Below are 4,880 nucleotides of genomic sequence, written 5' to 3' on the forward strand. Positions count from 1 at the left end.
CCCAAACCCATCAACCTCTGACTCTCTTCTACCAGTGACACTATTGCCATCATCCTTGGCTCTGACCCTTCTGGCTAGGCCTCGCTAGCATCCCTGCCTCTCGTTGGTGCTCCTTGCGGTGTCCTATCTTTACCTCGGTGCTTCGTCCAAAATCGACTAACCCAGATCAGAGCATCAGGCAACTGATGAATAACAAATGAGAGAAAATAAATAAGAAATCGAAATATATATACAACTTTCTATGTACACAATGAATTAACCCCTCCCACCTACCTGCCCCTCATTCCCCACTCAAAGAGTCCCCAACCCTAAAGGCACCCCGCCGCCGCGGCCGCCGGCATCCATCCCCGCCGACCGCCGCCACAGCCTACCAATTCCAGCCCATCCCTTCCGCGAGAACCGCAGCCAGCGCTCGCGGCGGACGGCCGGCATGGATGAGCCTATGTCCAGGCTCACCCACGACCTAATCGCGGAGATCCTCTGTCGGGTGCCCTACAAATCTCTCTGCATCTGCAAGTGCGTCTGCCCGGCCTGGCGCGGCATCATCGCCGACCCCGCCAATCGGAAGAAGATGGCGCAGACCCTGGCCGGCTTCTTCTACCGCATCAACAACGAGGCCACGGCCGAGCCCCGCGGCTTCGACGGCATCAAGTACGCGGATATGTCTGCTTTCCCTTGGTCCAGCGTCCCTGAGACCCACCCGCGTCTGCCACTACCGCCCGATAGCACGGACTGCTTCTGCTCCCTCGAGGATTCCTGCGACGGACTGTTTCTTGCAAGCATTCGCACGGACACCGCTGCTGGAATTTCTCGGTACATGGTCTCCAATCCAGCTACCAGTGAGTATATCGTGCTGCCTCACTCTGGCTACTCTGGCAACCTCAGCAGCGCTTACCTGGGTTTCGACAGCGCTGTATCCACTCAAGAGTTCCATGTCTTCGAGCTTGTGACAGACATTTTACCCCCGGACAGCCAGGGCATACACCCCCTGGTTGTGACGGGAGTGAGGATCTACTCTTCAAAAACCCGTGCATGGGTGGCAATGGAGCCCAAATGGGACATCCAAGTCACCTTATGCTTTGGTCAGCGTGGGGTTTTCCATAAGGGATTTCTGCACCTGCTCATAGATGAGTCCGGACTGGCGATGGTTGATGCACAAGGGGTGAAATGGAGAACCCTCCTGCTGCCGATACTCGCCGTCAAGGGTTTCTCAGGTTTCATCGGGAAGTCTGCCGGCCGGCTACTTTATATCGATTCCTGCGATCGTGAAGGGTTCATCTCACGCAGAGCTTTGACTCTATCGGCCTACGTTCTTGGTTCTGAGGTCTATGACTGGGATGCGAGTCGTCAGCAGAATGACGAATGCATGTACTGGAAACTGTACAGGTTTCCAGATGCGGTTCCGGGTAAGACGTTCCTCAAAGTCATTGGACTACACCCACATGCCAATCTCATCTTCATACATCATTCAAACAATGAAATTTTGGCATACGACTTGGATCATCGTGAAAGACCAATTGTATATCGCCTTGACCATAACTACCAAAGATTTATGCGATTTTTCCCATATGTGCCGCTCTTGTCCTCCTGCCTACCATTGGACGGAGGAATACGGCAGCTGGCAACTCCCAATTGATGAATGTTCTGCTGATTGAAAATGGGAAGCCATGGGCAAGGTGCTCCGTTGTGTTTTCAAGTGAACTCTTCACAAAGATTCATTCAAACGGAGATACTGTATTTTGTTTATGTTAGTATATGAACAATACATACAATCTGAGCCATATGAATGGGCATGAGACATTTGGTATGACTTGTTGTATATGTTCTATGCCTTTGGAATTTGGATGTGTAACAAGTAGAACCGTATGAGTATGAGACACTTTAGTGTGATCTATTTTGATTATTTTTATGTCTTACCTGATTAGCTAAGCAAAGTTGTTTGCTTATGTTCTGATACGAGCGCCCACAGTCTGCATTGGCTGATTTCATTGCTAAGATTTTCTTGGTCTCTTATTTTTTCCGGTTCTGATATGTGTGCAGCATGTATTGTGATCATGCTAGCTCAAAAGGTTGCGAAATGTCAATGTTGATGATTTGTAATCCTGCCTGTTTCAGAAACCAGAGTAGTTGCATTGCCTCTACGGCTCTACCAGTATCAAATGGATATTGTAATTTGCAGCATGTTGATCACTCAGTTGTAGAATAGAACTAAGCATTTCAGCTACATGTTTAGTGTATTATGAATTTATGATAGAGATTTTTTCTAGCAGATAAATTTGTTAGTACAGTATGAGTTTTTTTTGGCGGGTGCTTCTTAAGGTTAGTACTTACCACATGCATTTTAGCTAATTAATGTAACTTTCATTGTCCGTGTTTATTCTACTGAATATTGTGAAGCACATTGCGTGCTAAAAACCTTGCATACCCGTTGAACTGTTGTACTCCCTCTTACTAGTAAACTACCTACAGTTCTATCCTTGGTCCTTGGGCAGAATTTCGTTAGCTCTAAACTATTTCACTATTTTTTTTGTAAATAATGCTTATCAGTATTCATTCAAAGTTCTTAAAAGTGTTACGTTTAGAGAATCATTATTTCTTTTCTGTAGCCACATGTCCCACGATGAGGCGGCGGGAAGCCTCTTTCTTTAAAGTTGTGTTGTTACTTAATTTTGCATATATTCAAATAAACTGCAGTTCTGTCACCATGGATCGTCGGATTTGATGCTAGCAACTTCCAGAGATCAGATGGGTGTGCATCTGCAGACCACATTGGTTAGCACTTCGCGGTCTAAAACCGTGGGGTCTTTGCTAGTTTCCTTTCATACTCACTGCTCATTTTCCAATAGATAAGCATGTTTAGCGACTACTTTTATTGGATTGATTGGTTCTCTACTGCTTTCCACAGGTAACTCCCATTGTCAGTGCGTACTCCGCTGAATAATGTGAAATATATTGCCTGCTAAAACCTTGCACACCCGTTGTGCTGCTCTTTTCCCTCTTGTTAGTATCAACCTACAGTTAGATCATTACTCGTTGGACAAAATTTTGTTAGCTCTGCACTAATTCTTTATAGATAATGGTTATTAGTATTCATGTAAAGTTCTTAAAAGTTTTCTGTCGAGTCAACTTTTCAGTAACTTATATGTACTACTCCTTAAAATTACTTCTGTTGAGTAATTTGGAGAATCATTACTGTTCTTATGTAACAACCTGTCTTACGATGAAGCGTCAAGAAGCAGTCTTCCTTTTATCCTGTGTTGCTACTCTATTTTGCAGATTCAAATAAACTGTGGTTCAGTCACATGAAACCTCAGAATTTATGGTAGCAACTTTTTCAGAGATGGGTGTGCATCTGCAGACCACATTGGTTAGCAGCCCAAACACGTTGAGGGTTACGAGGCTCGGCGCCATGACTGCCAGCTTGCAGCCCTGAGCAGGAGGTGCTGGATGAACCACATTGTGATCGTCCTGGCCGGCGTTTCCGAAATATCCTGGAGGCGAGAGGCGGAGCGGGAGGGAAACATGGTGGGCACCTTTGAGGAAAGAGCATGCTTCGACGGTATCTTCGGTGCCTCAATGGAGGGCTCATAGGCTGGGGTCGACACGGCTGGAATCCCATGGTTATGACACTAGCGGATGTAGTGTCGATGTGAAGTGGACACTCTCTAGTGTGTTGTTTTTAGCCTGTGTGGTTTTGCCTGTACGGCTGTAGCCCTCCAGGCTCCAGCGTTGAGGGTGTCTTCGTATCGCAGGTTTGGTTGCCGTTGCCGTTTTCTATCAGCTTTTTAGCAACGTTTTCCATTAGTTCTGTAGGATAGTTTGTTTTGCTTTTCCTGACCGGTCACTCCTCAATTGTCCGCGTCCACAACAATCTCCCTCATAGCAAACCCTCAAATCCATACATTGTCATGCAACATACATGTCATCGGACACCAAAAATTGGCATGTTCTACTTGCTGTCTTCATCATGGAAGTAGTGCACTAGTAGAAAAAAGGGCTTTGGTTGAGGCCTGGATAAGGACATTAATCCCGGTTCACTCACGAACCGGGATCAAAGGGGGCATCAGTCCCGGTTCGTGAGGCCAGGGCGCCGGCCGGGTCTCAGGGGCCATTGGTTTCGGTTCGTCTAACACTTTTGGTCCCAAGACTAATGAGCCTCGCTCTTGGCTGAGTACCTTTAGTCCCGGTTGGTGACTAAAACCGGGACCAAATGTCAGTTTTCTGTCCCGGTTTAAGCCACCAACCGGGACTAAAGAGAAGCCTATATATACCCCCGCCCCTGCCTGCGAACAGAGCCATTGCTTTGTTTTTTTGGCCGGTCGTGGGAGAGGTGTGTGTTGCTCTAGCTCACCTCTGTTGCACATGAGATGTTCGATGAAATGCCCGAGCCACACTTAAGTTTTCTCCTCTTCAAGCTTCTAGTCCAAACTCCATTTTCCTCAAGATTTGTTTAGGTTTGACGGTCCATCTTGTCCCGTCCTCGTCCTCACCGCCGTTGATCGCCCGCGCTCGTCGCCAGCACCATCGTGGCGAGCCTCTTGTTCTTATCTTCTTTCTAAAAAAAAATTCTTACTTGTATATTTAGATAGATACTTGTATAATTTTCTTATTTTTATTATTGTTTGTTATTATATGATGCGATGGTTTTGGTATCCGCCCCCGTCGGCCCTCGTTGGATGTGGTATATTTTATCTTTTATAACTATTTGTTTTATTTAGTGTTTATGACAATTATGCCGACCAACATGACTTAGATGTTTTTATCTAAGAGGTATGTGAACCGAAAATTCCAACCGATCCTCTTGTCGAGAGGTTAAATTTAGTTGAAAAAGAAAACAATTACTCACTGTCGGAGCTGTCCGATTTGTCACCCTCCTCTTG

The sequence above is a fragment of the Triticum dicoccoides genome, chromosome 7A (genome assembly GCF_002162155.2).
Source record: "Triticum dicoccoides isolate Atlit2015 ecotype Zavitan chromosome 7A, WEW_v2.0, whole genome shotgun sequence".
In the NCBI taxonomy this organism is placed as follows: domain Eukaryota; kingdom Viridiplantae; phylum Streptophyta; class Magnoliopsida; order Poales; family Poaceae; genus Triticum; species Triticum dicoccoides.